The sequence below is a fragment of the Cyprinodon tularosa genome, unplaced genomic scaffold (assembly GCF_016077235.1).
Source record: "Cyprinodon tularosa strain WSP-4 unplaced genomic scaffold, ASM1607723v1 ctg330, whole genome shotgun sequence".
In the NCBI taxonomy this organism is placed as follows: Eukaryota; Metazoa; Chordata; class Actinopteri; order Cyprinodontiformes; family Cyprinodontidae; genus Cyprinodon; species Cyprinodon tularosa.
The window spans coordinates 75,692-96,150 of NW_024039042.1; the positions used below are offsets into that span (position 1 = coordinate 75,692).

General features: G+C 36.4%; 1 protein-coding gene across 1 annotated transcript in view; it reads left to right on the forward strand.

The window, feature by feature from the left end:
* The first annotated feature begins 4,879 nt into the window (after window positions 1-4,879).
* LOC119789080 (helicase ARIP4-like) overlaps window positions 4,880-20,459 on the forward strand; it is an 82,955-nt gene continuing 67,375 nt past the window's right edge. The window contains exons 1-2 of the mRNA XM_038293842.1: window positions 4,880-5,012; window positions 13,500-13,705. The gene's annotated coding sequence lies outside the window, so the exon portion shown is untranslated. The remainder of the gene's footprint in view (window positions 5,013-13,499; window positions 13,706-20,459) is intronic.

Consider the following 20,459-nt stretch of genomic DNA (forward strand, 5'->3'; position numbering starts at 1 on the left):
CTGCAGGATTTGAATCTTTTTTATGCTGGTGGTGTACTCTAAATAAAAATGTAGACAGAATCAACTACATCCATTATAACGTCCAGAGGCTGGGAAATAAAACAGAACAAGGCTTCTCCGCCGTCCATGAACAATTGTCAGCTACCTCTCTGATGGCTTTCCAGAACCGTATTGCTGTTGACATGTTGTTAGCTGAAAAAGGTGGTGTGTGCTCTATTTTTGGAGATCAGTGTTGCACCTTTATTCCCAACAACACCGCTGCAGATGGCAGCCTCACAAAGGCCCTTGAAGGCCTTCGCTCTCTTAACAGCAAAATGAAAGACCATTCTGGAGTTGACACAAAAATGTGGGATGGATTTGGAGACATTTTTGGTAAATACAAACAATTGGTGCTTTCTATTTTAATGTCTATAGCTGTATTTGCCGCCATCTTGACCTTATGTGGATGTTGTTGTATTCCATGTATTAGAGCACTGTTAAATAGACTAATTACCACAGCAATACAACCCATGAAAGCAGAAATGCATGCCCTCATGCCCACTGAAAAATACCCATCTGATGATGAAGACAGCGCAGAGGATGAAATCTCTTTGCATTTTCCTGCTTAATTCCAATGACATTAACAGTAACCCACAAGCTTAAAGTACCTCTGAGTGTACCCTTTACAGCTAAAACGTGATTTCATAGTTGAAAATCTGAAAAGAAGTGACTACTGAATGATAAAATAAATAGCTTAAAGTGAATAAACAGGGGGGAAATGTTGGATTAATTGTACAAGTTATTCTACTTTTAATCATATTACTTTAATCATATTATTATGCTTACACACTGAGATCATATTATTATGCTCACACATTTTGTTATCCTTATTTCACTTATATCATAAAGAGTGTTGAAGTATTTTACTTGTTTGTTCTGTACTAATGTTTTAAGTCTGTGCAGAAGGAGTGCTGATTATGAGAATTGGCTGCTGAAGGCCAGCCCCGGTTCAAGGAGAGAACACGGGGAACTGCACGTACTAACACCAGAGAAAGGAGTGAAAGTTCTTATCTCATGATAATGTATGATGTGATGCAGACTTCTGGTTCTGACTGGTTTTCACCCCTCCCTTAGCAGTCGGAACCAGCATTGTAGTTAGGGAGTTCCTTAATAAAAAGGCTTGGTAGAGCGGAGACTTTTTCAGAGTGGTTTGGAGAATTGTAACTGAACAGTCTCTGATCACTCTCCTTGCAAGTGAATCATACTAAAATTCTCTGTGTCATTCTTTGTACAGGTTACTGCATAAAATGTTTGGTGTTTAAACCTAACACATATCTCTCCTCTGCTATTGAGCCCACAGTTTCACATACACACACAGACGCTTCTGCACTAATAACAAATACACCCACTTCATCTGTACTGACATCTATTTTCTGGTCGGCAATCCTTCGATGACTTAGACTGAAGCTTCCATCTTCAGAGATATATGAAAATGGAACAAAATGCTGTCAGAATCAAAGCTAAAAACAAAGGCATGTCATGGATAATGGAATAGGAGTTTGTAAAAGGAGGGAATTAAGAAAAAAGACCGATACTTTTATACCTTTACACAGGCTACATCTAACATCAAACACTCAATTATAGAAAATCAACAGAAAGATGAGCTTCAGAGGAAGTTAAGATTATAGAGGCCTTCTGAAAACATCTTCCTGTTGATCAGTATAACAGCTGGTAAATACAAAAAAGGTTGAATTGTATAAAATGTTAGAAACAATTTCTAAACATCAGGTTGAGCAATCTTAACTTTGCTTGATGCACATTTTTCAATTAAACCTCAATCAGAAGCACTTATAAACTTTGCCAGTAAACCTCAGTACCATTCTAGAATTTCACTGCTAAAGGAGACTAAATGTTTTAGCTGCTCTTGTAGTTTTATTCTGGTATTTTTACGAATCATGTCGATGCATCACAAATGAACCACTTCAACCAGTTGTTTTTATTCTAAAACCTGTAGCAGCTAATAATATTACATGTATATTAAAATACAGAACAGAAAGATATTGCTCATACTGTTCACAATTATATAACCACATAGAAGATGGGAAACTATTAATTAGAGCTGAATCAAAGACATAACATATAAAAAAAGCACAGACAAGTTAAACAGGTGCATGTTTGCTGCCAAACTAACTTAGTCTTGATAAATTTCCTAAGAAGATGAAACTTTACAATGCAATTCTCAGATCTAATTATTTTCATTAAATCCATGCTGCAAAAAAATCAACAAAAAAGAGGACAGTAACAGGAATATAGTTAAGAAATTATACAAAAATCTTGAAAAGTAAAAATGATGTTTAAAACCTCAATAAGGACAATAAAATATGTCTTATATGATGTATTGGTCTACCATACATATTTACAGTATTAAACTAGTATTTATATGTAAAGGTTGAGGGTATTCTGTTTTTATATACCAAAGTTCAGCCTTTCATGAATAGAATAAAACCCCTTTCATTTTTCAGGAGAGATTCAATCTATAAAGCAGAGTAGATTTTGGTACTAAATGTTTTTTTTAGCAAACATGTTACGACGAGAATCTTCACACCTACAGAACCGCTCATTAACTTGTAGAGGAGTTTGCTATGTCATCGTTTGGCCAATAGAGGACAGAGTTTGAACGAGTAAGAGGGATACATCCCTCACTTGCTCACCTGTTCTATAAATATGTTATGTATTTCACTTTATTTTCACGAAATTAAATAGGCTACCTTCCACACAAAAATAAATAAATAAACTTGAAGGACTTCTGGAAAATATGAGAGTTTCTAGATAGAAAGGAGACACTGTCTTAGTTATGGTGCAGAGTCTATAAAGAAAATAATCAATTATTGTATGTTCTTATTTCATTCAGCACTTATTTTTACAACCTGTCCAACAAAATAAAATATTTAATAATATTTTCACTCATCAAGGCCCTTAAGAAAGCAACTTCCCCATATTAAGAAACAAAATTATGTGTCTAATTTAGTTCAGGTTGATTTAAATATTAACAAAATAAATTTACACACACAAAGAAAGGCAATAATAAATTCATAATGTCGGTAGAGACAATGTCCGGCCAAGAAGTGTCCTTATAATTTCATTTTAACGGAGTTCACAACCCTATGTAAGATATGAAAAAAAAACAATAAATACATCAGACTTCATGAACACAAGATACATCAAAGATTTTTCTTACATCAACTTTGGTATATTTCCCATTTCACAGTTTAGCTGGTACTCAACTCCTCTAATTTTTCGGGATAGGCCTACTATCACACTTCTTTAGAAGTTACCTGATTTTTAAATAAAATTTCTGTTTAATATTGGAAAAAAGGTCAGAATTCTGACTTTAATCTCAGAATTCTGATGTTAATCTCAGAATTCTGACTTTTTTCTCTTAATTCTGACTGTATTCTGACAGCTAACAAACATGTTAGCATCCAGCTGTAGCCATGTCTGTTTTAGAGACTAAACTAGCTCTCTTGTTTTAATCACCTTCTGCTCTTCCATTAATAATGCACTATCACCGGGGAATCCTGGGGTACGTAAAAAGTCACCTTATTCTGTAATTTTCCACCAATGAGTTACTAGCCTTCCCAAAAAACTCACATCTTAGTCAGTGAAGCTGAGTCCTCCCACATCTCTTCCTTCATGTTGCCCATCTACATTAAAATCCAAAATTCTGACATTAAAGTCAGAATTCTGAGAATAAAAATCAGAATTCTGAGATTAAAGTCTGAATTCTGAGATTAAAGTCAGAATTCTGAGGAAAAAAAAAACAAAATTCTGAGATTAAAGTCAGAATTCTAAGATTAAAGTTGGAATTCTGAGAAAGACATGTCAGAATTCTGAGATTAAAGTCAGAATTCTGAGAAAGAAAAGTCAGAATTATGGGATTAAAATCAGAATTCTGAGATTAAAGTCAGAATTCTGAGAAAAAAGTCAGAATTCTAAGATTAAAGTCAGAATTCTGAGATTAACGTCAGAATTCTGAGGGAAAAAAAAATTCTGAGATTAAAGTCAGAATTCTAAGATTAAAGTTGGAATTCTTAGATTAAAGTCTGAATTCTGAGAAAGACATGTCAGAATTCTGAGATTAAAGTCTGAATTCTGAGATTAAAGTCAGAATTCTGAGAAAAAAAAAACAAAATTTTGAGATTAAAGTCAGAATTCTAAGATTAAAGTTGGAATTCTGAGAAAGACATGTCAGAATTCTGAGATTAAAATCAGAATTCTGAGAAAAAAAAAGTCAGAATTATGGGATTAAAATCAGAATTCTGAGATTAAAGTCAGAATTCTGAGAAAAAAGTCAGAATTCTAAGATTAAAGTCAGAATTCTGAGATTAACGTCAGAATTCTGAGGAAAAAAAAAATTCTGAGATTAAAGTCAGAATTCTAAGATTAAAGTTGGAATTCTTAGATTAAAGTCTGAATTCTGAGAAAGACATGTCAGAATTCTGAGATTAAAGTCAGAATTCTCAGGAAAAAAAAGTCAGAATTATGGGATTAAAATCAGAATTCTGAGATTAAAGTCAGAATTCTGAGATTAACGTTAGAATTCTGAGAAAAAAGTCAGAGTTCTGAGATTAACGTCAGAATTCTGACATTTTTCCATATTAAACTAAAAATATATTTAAAAATCCGTTTTTTTGTTTTTGTTTGTTTGTTTGTTTTGTTTTTCAGTGGCCCTAATCCTCTTCCGAATATTTATGTTTGTTTTAGTTGCAGCTAAATAATCTCCGCGTTTCCTCTCTTCACCTCCATGCATGGCGAGGGACGCACATCACTTTGGATGCTCGTGCACTTCCGGGACTTTCGTAATATTGTGAGCAGGGCGCGTGCACGGCGGCAGGAGCGACCCTCCTCTTTTCAGGCAGAAACCGGTGAATCAGAGAAAGCGGCCAAGCCCTCTCTGCATCTCATTAGCGCTTTGAGCTTCTTGTATTTGTCTTTAAACTTGCAGAGTCTGACGGAAGAAACGCGGACGGAAGGTGAGAGATTCAGAGCGGCTGCTTATCTGTTGGTTTTTATCCATTTAAAAGTATTTTTTTGTGTGTTGATGTGAGAGTGCGGATGGTTATGAATTGCTCCCCCCCACAGCCACACAATGGAAGCATGCTGCACTCCGCTTCCTTCCTCCTGTCTGCATTGCTGCGTTTCAGCCTCCTTTCCTTTTTTATGTGACACCAGCTGTGACACATCTGTAGGGTTAGATATCCTCACCGATGACTCTGCTGACTCCTGACTGATTAAACTTGGAACTAAGTCATATATAAAGATATATCTCTATATATACTTTAATCTGGCTTATGCTGATTTGTACTTGGAGTGTCCTTATAGCCTCAGTGAACTCTAAGTGAGTGGATCTGGTTTCACTGAAGGTCAGAGGTTAAAGATCAGGTGGGGCTCACAGATGGAGCTGCTCTGTTCTAGACAGCCTCTGTGTTTTTTGAGGCAACCCGTTGAACCACCAACTGCTGGTTTAAAAAAAACATCACAGTCTGCCGAAATCACTTACATCCAATCTGGGATTCTGCAGGTTGAAGCAGTCCATTGAGAACACTGGAGTTCAGTTAAAGTTGGGTTCAAAATAGCAGCAGCATTAAGATCTGTTGTGGCTTTGCAAATTTTGTTATGTTTTAACGAAAAATAAACAGATGTGAAGTTTGGGTTAAGCTTTGACATAATGTAGTGTATGTTTATTTGTGTGTGAAAGATATAGATATAGCCAGATGCAAGACTTGGCATAAAATAGATTAGTTTATGAAACATTCATTCCAAATATGAATCTTTTTTGTTGATGTAAAACCCAATTGATACATGGCATTTGTTTTGACTATAAAAATGTAAAAAAAGGATCATGCCACTGATACTTTTAGTAAAGTCCTAGAGCAAATTAACTCCAAATGCACAAACCATTTTAATTCAGTTTATTTCTATAGCTCTAATTCACAACACATCATCTCAAGGCACTTTACAGTTCAACAGATCATACAGTCAAATTGATTCAAAGTTTTCTATCTAAGGAAAACCAGTTGAAGGCATTGACTCATTGACTCAGATGCAATCCCTCACACTAAGCATGTTTGTAGCGACAGTGGAGAGGAAAAACTCCCTTTTAACAAGAAGAAACCTCCATCAGAATCAGGCCATCTGCCGAGGCCGACTGGGGTTCAAGGATACAGAAGCAGGGATACAAAAAGCAGCTGTAAAAGGCGGCCCCGTCCAGGAAACACACAGCCAGGCCAGACAAGCTCTGAGCCAGCTCCCGTGTCAGAGGATGAAGAGAGCACATCCAGCCAGTCACAATCAGAGAAACAGGACTTCACTGAAAAACAGGCAGATCTCGAACATCTATAAACAAAGGTGTTGATGGCAGCAGCAAAGCTGATATTTCTCTCCAGGATGGTAGCAAACCAAACCAAATGCACTGTTGTTGTGCACTGCCGGTCAGCTGGAAGGTAGCAGACCAATACTCCTTCCCCCTAGCCTAAAAGAAAGGCCAATTAGACAGTTTGTTGTGATTTTCGGCTATCCAATATAATATCGAGGTCAGTTTTGGGTATTGCAGGCCAACAACAACCTCAACAACTCTCCATTACTAAGGGGTGGATCTGTATTTTTCGGTTCAATTTGCATGTTTTCTTAGCCATAACAAGACTTTGATTGGCTACTCTATAAAGCTTGGAACTCAATACTAATCCAGACATTTTGAATTGAGAAAGCTTCCTGGATGGGAAGTGAAACGTCTTCAAACTTGGAAAACAAAGTCCAGTGGATTGTTTTTTTTAAACTTTTTTTTTTTTAACTTTTTTTGGAATGACTATGACCTGCATGACTGAGAATGTTCACCAGCAATATTAAGCTTTCACTTCAATATATCTATTAGAAAACATTTTTTTTTTTTATCAAAACAAAGAGGGTAAAGGGGCTACATCTGCACCACCACTCTGGTAGATAGCGCAGTGGAGCCCTTCTGCTGTGCGCCGCAGCACCATTTCTTTAGTTAAGGGGGTGATAGTAGTAGATGTGCACTGATTCAAACCCCACAAAACATGGATTCTGGTGAACATATACAGCACTTGCTTTTTTATCTATGTATTTCATTTTTATACCTGGGTAAATTATCACAATATATAGTGATATTGCAATATCATGGTAATATCATATTGAGACATGCCAAAACTCACCCCTAATAATTCTAGGGAGAAAAAAAGCATGAGGAGTTTTTTAAACAGAAAGATTATCACTATCATGTACAATGGCTGAACATATGAATTGGAAAAGTTCTTGTTTCAAGGTGCTGTTTATTTTTATATCTGAACTGGAAAATGACACTTATGCATCAGGATTTCCCGTAGATCCTTTTGAAGATAATCCAGCAGTGTTTTTGAGTTTGAGTTGAAGAAAAGCATCATAGTTCTTCCAAAACAGGTTAGATTATTTTCTCTGATGTGTGTTAGCTATTGTTTAGATATAAATATGTGTTTAAAAAACATCCAGTTTTTTTATTTTAATAAACATTTTTTACCATTTAAAATATTTCCTTTACAAACGTTATAACTTATCATTATTAAACATAAACATCTGATACTAATCAGAGTGATGTTTCTCTTTAATAATTATAAACAATTTAAAAATCTGATTAACTATTGGTTTCATTAAGATCTTTACTCAGTTGCACAGTAGGAGCTGAGCACCAATACAAAAATAATACAATTCTAATGCTGGATCTTTATGTTTATTTGCCTTTTTCTTAGAAATTTGTAGAGCTAAACAAGTAGTTTTCTTTTAAGCTCTATTCTATTATTATGTTCTATCTTCTCCCTTTCAGTCTGGATAACCAGTTCTGTGTGGGCTTTTTTTTCATTGTTTATTTTTTTTAAAAGAGGATTTTCCATAAGCCTCTGACAATTTTTGTCTGTAAAGTTCTACATCTTGCCGTCCTCAGACTTGATTTGATAATTTTAATTTCCTATTTTTTTGCTAAAATAATGTGTTTGGTTTCAGGAAACCTAAGACGTAGACAACTTTTATTGTCATTTTCTAGAAACAGAGTGTATACAAATGGAAATTTCTTTTTGTACAGCTTTCAGACAGTAAAGGAGCAGCAGCTTAGCTAACCTGTCTAACCCTCTAGGTTTTATAGAAATGAACAACAATGTCATTACAAATATCTTGCATGTATTTATGATTTCGTTTAGTAGATTTTAATATAATTTATTCCTTTCTCTTTTATCTAATGTATGTTCCATCGGCAGTCTTGCTTAGCATGATGGTTGTCTGCAAACTCCTCTCTAGATCCTTTAGACCTAAATTGTAATTTCTGATCTTAATCAGGGACAGTTTTGTTTCCCTTTTTTACCACATGGGGAAAAAAGTTAAGCACCAGTACTTGGTTCTGCTTCATTAAATCATTTATTTCTTGGTGGTTTAGAGGCATTGTTTAGACATGCCTCTTTAAGTTTAAACTCTTGTGACCTTCTTTATAAGACAATCAATCGACAGCGAAAACATGCTAGAATGTGAAGGATAAAATTCATTCTCATTTTTAATATGTTTATTCTGCCATTTAAAAAAAATTAATCTTGTGCCTGAAGCATTTAATTGTATTTAAGTTATTTTTATCCAAAAATAAAACTTGTATTTAAGCACATAATCCAGCCTCATTATCAGAGGCAAAGCAAATATGTTTGTTTTACTCAAGAGCTCACAGTTATTTTTTTAAATCCTGGTCCAGTTTTACTAAAGTAATTTTTTTAACAAATAGGTTTTATTAAACCTGCTTTGCCATCTCACAGAATCCAAACTGTGCTCATAGGAATTTAACCCTACTCTTCTCAGATGCAGATTAAATATTAGTATTTTTGAGTGTGATACCAATTTCTTTAATTAAATTCAAATTACTAATCTTAAAGGAGAAGTCCTCATCTCCATATTAATCTAAACTTTAATGTTTATCTAAAAGTCTCTGTGACCTTTTGAAAAAAGGAGGAAGGATGAGATCATTTTGGTCTGACTTAGTAAATATTTAACTATACATTTTTGGCCTATGAGCACAACTGTTAAAAGTTCCCGCTGGTCGATGAGGGAAACAGTAATTTCTATGTAATAAAAAAAAACACACAGTAAAGTGATTTAAATTCAGCGCTTCAGACTGACAGATCAAAGTCAGTGCATGCATTTTGCAATTAACCCAGTTATCAAACAATGATGTCAAGTTCAACTTGCCATTCAAATTGTTTGCAAGTTTTCTATCTTAGGAAACCCAGCAGTTTGCATCGAGTTGTTGACTTGCAGGATGTTCTGCTCCTGGAAAAGCATGTATTGACAGTAGACAGTCACTTGATTTATGTCACTGCCTTTCAGCAGTCTGCTATACTTAGCATGCATGTAAAAAACAGAGGAAATAGCATTCAACAACAATAACAGGTAGAAATCTCCAGCATAAACCATGTTCAAGAAAAATAACCTTTAGCCATGACTGACCATGGGTTTGAGAAGAAAGAATCTACATGCAGGAAAAAATAGAAACACAGTTGATCTGATCCATGCTTTCTATAGGGAAGGAAAACATAAACGGTTAATGGTAGTTGTAGCTTCTATAGTGGCTTTATCTACAGGAGAAAAATGCTAAACAGATTTCTTTTAAACAGATGAGCTCTGAGCGAGTTTTCAAGTCTAGAAGATGAAATTTAGGCACAATAAAAGCTCAACTAAAAGCTCTTTCTACAAGAGCAACAGTGATGACCAATAAAAGAAAGCCTAGTGTGTCATATAGAAGTAGAGTGTAAAGTTGCTGACAGCAGTAGCTCCGCATGTCTCCCCCTCTAGGAAGGTGTCACAACTAAACAAAACATTGAGCTATATGTAGCTATTTTGAAGAGAAAAATATAGATAGAATATAAGATTAAAAGTGTGAGGGTAATAGGAAAGTGTAGCAGAGTAAGGAATAGAGTTTTGGACTCTTAGAAATAAAAGTAGAATAAAAGATTTCTGTGCAGCCTGTCACATAGTCACGCAGCTTGGAGGCATTCTAGGTGCAATCAAACCAAGACAACAAACTTTATGATTGAACTGAATTATTGTGGCATTAATAGAGTATGAAATAGAAAACAACCAATATTTACTTTTGTTGTAGCAATCTGAGATACAAAACTTTCTTGTTTTTCAAAATATATTCTCAATCTCAGAAGCCACAATTGCCACCTGGTCTCAAAGGGAGCATTTGTGATATTTATTTTTCATTTTTTTTTTGCTGATTTTACATAGTCTTAAATGCTATTCAAGAATTATATGAATGCAGCCTGCCAGAATGGGTGGTTAATGCATTTGGGGAGTATTTCATTGGAGCTGAATTGCTGCTAATTAGAATCCTCTTCCTGCCGTCTTGATGTTTTACCCACATTTTCATTAATAAGGTTGTAACTGTTCAAGAGTCTGATTTGATTCAAATCATAAATGCATCCCTTATGTCGTTTGTTTCCCCCCGAGCCTTAAAAACAGATATTATCAAACAATTGTTATTAAAAAAAAACTTGGACAAATTGGTCCTGCAGAACTACAGACCCATCTCAAACCTCCCCTACATCAGTAAGATTATTGAAAAGTTTAAATGCCTTCTTAACAAAGACCAACTGCTTTGATGTCAGAAATGGGGGATCTGTTGTCGACAAGTCATCTCTCTGTAATGTTTTTGTTCTACACAGCCACTGAGCCAGGTGAGTCCATCTACAAAGGATAAACCAGATTGGACTCACCGGGCTCAGTACCTGTATAGAACAAAAACATGACATAGAGATGATTTGTTGACCCTAGATCCCCCATCTCTGTTTGATGTCTTCCAGTTAGGTTTCCGTGCCAACCACAGTACAGAGAATGTCCTGATTAAGGTGTTCAATGACACCTGTTTAAATTCAGACTCTGGAAGAAGGACAGTGCTGGTATTATTGTAACCTCAGTGCAGCGTTTGATATTGTTGTTCCCTCAATTGTATACGAGCATCTGGAAAACTGGGTCGGCCTTTCTGGTACAGCACTGGACTGGTTTATATCCTACCTGAAGGACAGGGACTTTTATGGGTCAGTGGGGAACTATAAATCAGAGACCAGAAAAATCACATTTGGTGTTCCTCAAGGCTCAATTCTGAGAATTGAATTCTCAGATTATAGCAAACAAAAAGATAATTTACCATAACTATGCAGACGACACACAGCTTTAAATCACAATGTGACCAGGTGACTATAAAACCCATTATAGGGTTTGCTAAACGCTTAACACAGATCAATGTATGGATGCATCATAGTTTCCTTCAACTGAATAAAAACAGAAGTGAGGTTATAATCTTCGGGGCTGATTATGGCCGAAATGTTGGTGTTATGATGGACTCAGACCTGAAACTTGACGCCCCTGTCACACCTTGACGACTTTAAAAAATCCGGCAAAAACGCTGGTACAGTATACGTTGGATAACTTATGGGTCAGTTTTGTATCATTTATGAGCACACTGAAAGACACTGGCACATGTCAACATATGCTAAGAAATTTCGTAGAGCATGCTTAAAATTTCTTGACGTATTCCAGCGTATGCTCATACATGGGCGATAGGTAACAGGTATGCTATCTGATCGCTGAGATAAGTTACTCATAAGGTAGTGTCCAGCTTATCCAAAACCTATGAGTAGCCTGTGCATAACTTATGTGTAACTTATGAAGAACTTATCTCCAAGGCATATCAACGTATTTGAAGTGTTCCAGACGACCGTTGAATATGTTTCTAACTTACAGCTACTGTTTAATCCTCCAGACTTCATCCCCATCATAGGGTGAACGTGAAGGTAAGGTGTGATGGATCCTTCCTGCGTTTACACCCACGGTCACAACCAACAAACTGCCTAACAGACATGACACTGAATCTGCTGTGACTGCAAAATCTACTTCTTTCTTTTTCTGTTTTTATTTATGTATATATATTTTTTTTGTTGGCAGGCGCTAAACAGGAGCTAGGTTAATACCGTGATCAAAGAAATCTTTTTATGAAGGCCAGGCGCCTCCAGGCACATTGCTGCCCCCCTCAGGACACTGGCTTTATGCATAAGTTAGGCTGTCATTGGACATAGGTTCTGGACTTGAACTGAATACTCTATGTATACGTCCAAAATTGAAAAAAATACATAGAAAGTTCAGCATATGCCAGCGTTTTAGGAGATTCTGGGACATCAGGCATACGCTGTCTAAATCCTCAAGGTGTGACAGGGGCTTAAGTCAGCCTTTTATCACCTGAAGATCATCTCCAGGATTTAAGGACTAATGTCCAAGCAGGATCTAGAAAAACTCCTTCATGCATTTATCTTTAGTAGAATTGATTATTGTAACAGTTTCTCCACAGGCTTGTCTAAAAATCCATCAGACAGCTGCAGCTAAACCAAGAGCACATCTTAGAGCACATCAGCCTGGTTGTGGTCCAACTGTTTTAATTGCTTTGCAACCTCTTTTTAGCATGTTTTTATCTTTATTTTCTTTTATTCTGCTTTTATTTTTCTTCTATTTCAGTGTAAAGCACTGAATTGCCCTTGTAATGAATTTATCTATACAAATAAACTTGCTTTGCCTTGGAACAGAAATTTTTTGATACTTTTTTCTTGTAGTAAAACTTTTTATATTTAGTTTCATAGTAAATAGAACCAGATCTATCCAGAGCATCTAAATTAGGTTTTAAATATTTCATTAAACTTGGCCAAATAAAGCTTTTTTTTTTTCAAATCCTGCTCTAATTGCTGAAACCAGAATACTAATTTATCTTCATCCCCAAAATTTCATTTTTCTTCCTCCAAAAATACAAAACACAACTAAATACTTAATGTACTTAATGAAAATAGTCCATGCATTGTTTATATATAAAAATACCCATATAACGTTTTGTTATTTCAGTTTTTAGAAGGGTTGATTTCCGTACTTTTGACTGACAGATTTTGACCAATGTGAGGCAGCTGTTAGACAACTGAGGTTTATTTTAAATAAACCCAAAATCCCTGTGCTGAGGAAAAAAACCTGATAAGACAAGAACTTAATTTATAAAGATGAATATTGTAATTGGATTTCAGCACAGTGCAGCTATTTCAGAAAAAGTACAGCTATCTTGATTCATGCTCCAGTTATCAGATAAAACAAATTTAGAAATTAGCTTTTCAAAATGGATTTTCCACACATTTAACAAAACATGTTCTGTGTTTAAAAAACCAAACATCTCATTGCGAGGAAAAGGATTTCTGTGTAGAAACCGGATTGGATTTTATTTTGCTCCAAAGCAAAGTGCAGTTGATCAAACTCCTGCAACATCTCACCATCCTGGATTGTTTTAGAAGTGTTTCACCATTTGACCTGAACAGTTTTCCTACACTTGTTGTCTCTTCAGTCAAGGCAGATATGTCGCCCTCATGCTAAAACATCTCTCGTTTTGTTTTTCTGTTTTTATGAAGGTCGTTAGAAGAAAATGGTGTCAACACAGATAGCCGACAGAGGTGACCTTTCCCCTGCAGTCCCTGGTGAACCTAAACAACCCGAGTGAACCTGTTTAACCCTTTCTGATTGGCTGGACAGCTGCCAGCAACATCCAATTGGCGTTGGTCTTAGGTGGTGGAATTTGATCCTACTCCTGCTGCATCCCAGCACTTCCCCTTCTGAGGTACAAATCCCCATAATATAAAGGATAAGGAACATCAACAAAAACTTTTCATTGTTTTCTCTAACATTTGAGAAGTTGTATTAGTTTTTCGCACTGCATTGAACTATTTTGCAGATATATTGTTTTATTTTTATTTCTGTTAACCCAGGTGGGTGAGCATTACACTTCAGAAAGTTGGGATTAGCTCAGGATTGTATGTGTAACAATATCTGAGTTGTTGAAAGCAACCTGTTTCCGGTCAACAGTGTTTTCTTTTTGAGGTCGCCTACTTTTGTGTTTGTGTGACCTCTGGGCGAGTGATTGGAAGCACGGGCTAAATCATGTTTACTCTGTAGGGTTAATAAGCTCAAAGACATATGAATAATGCTCTGTATGACTGAGCTATAATTTTGTGGGGGTTTTCAAATACCAAATTAACTTTGACGCTGATTTCTCTTGGAGTAAATTAACTGATGTTTATATTTAAAAGTTATTCACCTTTTTTTGTCACAAATGCTTTAAAAAGATCTCTAATATACAACAGGCATTTTAAAAGATGTATCATTCTTTAGATGAGATACCATAGATACATTAAGCATCAAAAATATACATAATCGAATCAGGACGACTTTGCTATTTTTTTAACCCCTTAAATATTACCATTGTAATTAAGTCTCTATTGTATTTTGAAGCCAAAAATCAAATCTAAGTTTTATTTGTTTTAATTATTATCAACTTTGTGAATTAATATATGTTTAGAATTGAATAGAAATACTTTTGTTACCTTTGAAATTGAAATACCTCTGAGCCTTTGTTTTTCCACAATGGAGAGATTCTCGTGTGACATTGGCAAAAATATAGATGGAATACACCAATACTTCACAGTAGACATAATAGAAATATATATATTTAATCAAAAGTTAAGCTGTAAAGCAGAAGTGAAAAAATGCAGTTCAATGATTAGGCAAGGTTCAGATAATAATTCAGTGTTCAAGTTAAATAGAAGAAAGACAGCAGCCTGTTCCCAGAATATTGTAAAAAGGCAAGAAACAAGCAAAAAAAAAAGCTGTGTAACATACATGATTTTACAATTTAGAAGCCAAAGAAGAGGAACCTGTGGAACCAGCACTATGATGGTAAACACTTGCTGAATTTGTTGACATTATGAAGTCTAGCTGGAAGGGAGGACCTGAAGAAGCGCTCCTTATAGCATCTAGGATGCAGCACTCTATAACTGAAAGAGCTCTCTGCTCTGCAACAGCTCTATGCAACAGGAGAGACACTTTTTTTTCTTAAATTTTTTAAATTCAGCCATTTGTCTCCCATCGCATGCACCGTTTCCGGGGAGCTTCTTAGGACAGAGCCGGTCCTCCTGATGAGCTTATCCCTCCCCTTCCTCTCAGCTACAGATGTGGTTGAAATCTTTAACTTTATTTTGAACTTCTTTGCACTGGATTTTTTAACAGAGTAAAGGTTTTCTGTCACATAGAATCCTAATAAAAAAGTTCAATTGGTCTGAATACTAACTGTATATAAATACTTTTAAGAAGCACTTTATATCACAATTAAAATAAATGCAACTATGAGACTCAACACAGTAGTTTTCTTAAACATGTTAAGTAAAAATAGAAACACTTCAGTCTGTCAATAATACTGAGTTTCGTGTTAAATGAGAAAGTTCTCTTGTTGAAATGATCTCAGATCTCATTTAATACTTGTTTAAATGTTCCTTGAGGTTGCATATCTTGTAATCATTTTGTTTTTCACAATTTCACAACTTTCGGCATTAGGAAAACGCCTACAGTACTACATAAGAAAATAATTTCCATGCATGCAGTGAGGTTTTTTTTCTAACTGTTATGCTAAGAATTTGGAGATTTAATTAGCCAGACCTCCACATATTTAAAAGACTGTTAAGTATTTCAACAAGTAGACTCCCTGTTGGCAGATCTGTCTTTTATGTGGATTAAGAAAGTTGTTTTTAATCAGCTTCTCTTTTTTCTGTTTTTATTGTGTTGACATTATATCACATTTTTTAAAACATCTTGTATAACTTTTTCTATTCTGACTGAACTCTGGAAAGGCATTATTAGCCAGATATTATGTAAAGCAGCTTATATAAGCTGCTGCTTTTTCACTGACCTCTACTTTTATAATCAGTTTTGTCATTCTTTTCTTTTTCTCTGAGGGTTGCTAAGATGTAATTACATGTTTTTCTAGGTGCATATTTTTCCTGCATAGCAGTGATTTAGTCAGTGTGTAGGCAGAAAACGTTTTAAGTTAATCCAAAATCGGTCTTTTTAAAGGGAGGCCTACCAAACCCACCAAACACTTGACTGGAGATTTGATTTAAGGAAGCAATAAGCCCAACATATTGAGAAATGCATTTCACAAGAGATAACAATATCCATAGTAGTTTTATAGTTGATGTACTTTTTGTTTGTTCTTGTTTAGAAAACAATAGTATTGGTCTGAATAATAATGGAAATTAAAATAGAAAAAAGATTAAAGATAAAGGTTATAATAGCCCAAATTACGGCTTTTCTTTGTTCAGCAGTGCAGCAATAGCAGAGACAGTCAGTCCCTTCCTTCCTTCACCTGAATAAAACAATGAGCTGCTGTTGGAAGTTTTAAACTCTGCTAACATGAGAAGTAGTGCCTGAAAAAACACCTTTCAGCCTCTATGACGGACACAGAAGTATTAATTAGAGAAACATTCCCTTAAAGGCAGATGGACAGGAAAAAAAATTAAATGCAAGAAAACTAGAAGTTAATTAAATTATCAATGGAATTTTATTAAGAATTTATTCTGGGTTTTAACACTCCACTTTTCTTTTCATCTTATAACTCTTGCTAATTACCCATTTAGCTCATTTAATATGACTTTGAGAAATAAAATTGATAAAGGTGGCGTAATTAATTCATTAGTAATACTGAACTGTAATTTCTTAATAAAAGGTCTGGGCTAGCAGCAAAGAAAGTACTGCAACAATACTTGACTAAGAGTGTGTCAACAGAACTGTCTCAGACATCCATATTATATACCTGTACAGAAAATAAGAGCAATGGAGGCCAGTCTGCTTAAAGATGGGGTGACGAGTTAATTACTTAGATAAATAGAGCATTATTTTTTTCCATAATAAGGACTGGACGGTTATTAAAAAATGGCAATAAAAAAATATTCACTCTTTCTGATGCTAGTGACGTCTTCCACAAATGAGCGTAGCGCTGTGACTCTATACCATTTCTCTGCCACACTTACACTCACCGGCCACTTTATTAGGTACACCTGTCCAACTGCTCGTTAACACTTAATTTCTAAGCAGCCAATCACATGGCGGCAACTCAGTGCATTTAGGCATGTAGACATGGTCAAGACAATCTCCTGCAGTTCAAACCGAGCATCAGTATGGGGAAGAAAGGTGATTTGAGTGACTTTGAACGTGGCATGATTGTTTGTGCCAGAAGGGCTGGTCTGAGTATTTCAGAAACTGCTGATCTACTGGGATTTTCACGCACAACCATCTCTAGGGTTTACAGAGAATGGTCCGAAAAAGAAAAAACATCCAGTGAGCGGCAGTTCTGTGGGCGGAAATGCCTTGTTGATGCCAGAGGTCAGAGGAGAATGGCCAGACTGGTTCGAGCTGATAGAAGGGCAACAGTGACACAAATAACCACCCGTTACAACCAAGGTGGGCAGAAGAACATCTCTGAACGCACAGTACGTCGAACTTTAAGGCAGATGGGCTACAGCAGCAGAAGACCACACCGGGTGCCACTCCTTTCAGCTAAGAACAGGAAACTGAGGCTACAATTTGCACAAGCTCATCGCAATTGGACAATAGAAGATTGGAAAAACGTTGCCTGGTCTGATGAGTCTCGATTTCTGCTGCGACATTCGGATGGTAGGGTCAGAATTTGCCGTCTACAACATGAAAGCATGGATCCATCCTGCCTTGTATCAACGGTTCAGGCTGGTGGTGGTGGTGTCATGGTGTGGGGAATATTTTCTTGGCACTCTTTGGGCCCCTTGGTACCAATTGAGCATCTTTGCAACGCCACAGCCTACCTCAGTATTGTTGCTGACCATGTCCATCCCTTTATGACCACAATGTACCCAACTTCTGATGGCTACTTTCAGCAGGATAATGCGCCATGTCATAAAGCTGGAATCATCTCAGACTGGTTTCTTGAACATGACAATGAGTTCACAATGAGTTCACTCAAATGGCCTCCACAGTCACCAGATATCAATCCAATAGAGCATCTTTGGGATGTGGTGGAACGGGAGATTCGCATCATGGATGTGCAGCCAACAAATCTGCGGCAACTGTGTGATGCCATCATGTCAATATGGACCAAACTCCCTGAGGAATGCTTCCAGCACCTTGTTGAATCTATGTCACAAAGAATTGAGGCAGTTCTGAAGGCAAAAGGGGTCCAACCCGTTACTAGCATGGGGTACCTAATAAAGTGGCCGGTGAGTGTAGATTACATGTGTTAAAGTTGAGGTTCTGTTTGAGAGTCATTTTTATAAGAGGAAGTGTAATTTAAAGAGGGTATTCTGTGCACTGATCATCTCTAAATACAGTTTTGTACAACCCTTTGCCTTAAAAATTCAGTGTCAGAATCCACCTGTTTATAAGTTTATTTCAATAGAAATAAATACTTTCATTGAAGGCCATCTTTAAAGCATAAATCATGCACTAGTTTTTGTGGGGCAATAGCTTATTTTAGACGGTGTAGTAGTTACATCCACTTCTTTCAGATGACTAAATCTGAACTAATGCACTTTGTTCTTCATTCACAACATTTCTTCTTGATTATACTCAAGAAGTTATTTGATATCCATAAACCAAATAATATTTAAAGACTTCCATTCATCCATCCATTATCTGACACGCTTGTCCCAATTGGGGTCGCGAGGGGTGCTGGTGCCTATCTCCGGCTGTCAATGGGCGAGAGGCGGGGTACACCCTGGACAGGTTGTCAGTCCATCGCAGGGCAACACACAGACAAACAGGACATACAATTCTAAGGAGAATTTAGAATTAACCTCCATGCAGAGAGAACCCGGGCGGGGAATCAAACCTGCAAGCTAGCAGTGCTACCCACCGTGCCACTGAGCAGCCCATAAGAAAGACTTCTTACTTCTTAAGTTGTAGTACAAACCTGTCTCAATACAATGGAAACCATTTCCTTTAAAAAAACATTAGTAACTAAACCAAATTTCTTTCTTGTCTTAAAGGTATTAGGAAGGATTTTTGTGATGTTTTTAAAAGACCTGCCCACTTTAAAAAAAACGCACAACCCGGTACCCACTCCTGAGAGGGAATGCCTATTAAATGCGTGCGAGAGCAACCCATTTCTTCTAGTGCAGGCAGTTGCTGTGATCATAGCTCATACAAGCTTACTGTGTCCGAAAGTCCGCCCTAACCCCTAAATCCCTAAGTCACTAAATATAGAGCAGGGAATGTATAGTGGAGTCTATAGAAAACTCGGCTAACTTACCATTCGGCGAAATGATCACTCCTTTTTGCCCCCCGTTGGTCACGTAACTCCTTCTCCACCGCGCGGTGCCTGTGCCATCTTTGTTATTAGTTGTCACAGTCGGGTAGGGACAGCCATGGTGACAGCGGGTCGCTGTGACAGCAAATCCCATAATGCTCTGCAAGGAGAGCTCTCCGCGCAAAGCATTCTGGGATATATCTGTCTCTTCTGAGGCCTTCCTTTTCTTTTCATGCACTTCGTAGACACTTTTTCTCTTATGCGATCAAAGAACCACTGTGAGAAAGGTGAGCTTCAATGACTGTTTAAAACCGTAGCTGACCACACACAAATGCCTGAAAGTGTGCATGCGCAGAAAAAGATAGTAATCTGGGGACAAGCATGTAGGACGGCCTTACTTAAACATATCACCAGAATGATTGACAGTTAGGAGGACCGCTTTTTTAGATGATCCACCTTGAAATAAAAGATTGTTCTCTAAACCAGTTTGCACATGGTGAGTTTCACAGCAGCATTGCAGACTTTGGTTTGGGGCATTAAACTGTCATGAGTAACATCACTGTACCACAGATGGAGACATTTTTAAGTGTTACCTTCCCACTCCTACAGTCTTTTAGAGAAGCAGGATGGGCTGCATTGGCTGATATAAAACTGTGTTTCTGAGACATGTTTGTGAGAGAAAATTACTGCATGTCCTTAAATCATCATCTAAAACTATTATTTACAATGTAATATACAGTAGCATTGAAATAGTTCTCTATTTGCCTTTGATATTACAACAGGTTTGTCACAAGTCATAAATTCCATTTTGCAATTAAAATAGGAAAATGTTCATCTAAAATGCAGCTGTCTCTGTTTGTGTACGTTCAGTTGCATAAAGATAAATTTTTATGTATAGTTAAAGTTCAAGGTTTTTGAAAAATGTAGAAACTTTATGTTCATTTTTTTACTTTTGTTTTATTTTTTATATAGATTTTTCTTTTTTTATGGTGTCTAATGATTTCAAAGGCATCAGGGCTCTTAGCTTTTATTTAACAGATGAAATTTAGGTTATTCCCCCCCCCCCCACCTCCTGTGGTATTAGTACAATGTTATCTGGGACATTAGGGGGACAGGGTGCTACCCTCCCCCTGCCTCTTCCTAACCCATCATGTCCTTTTCTCTGTCATTTCCCCTACTCTCCATTACATTTTATTTCATCTTATATCTAACAAAATTTTCCCTTCTAAAGTGTATGTTTTACAGTTTTGTTTCAAAAAATATGCTT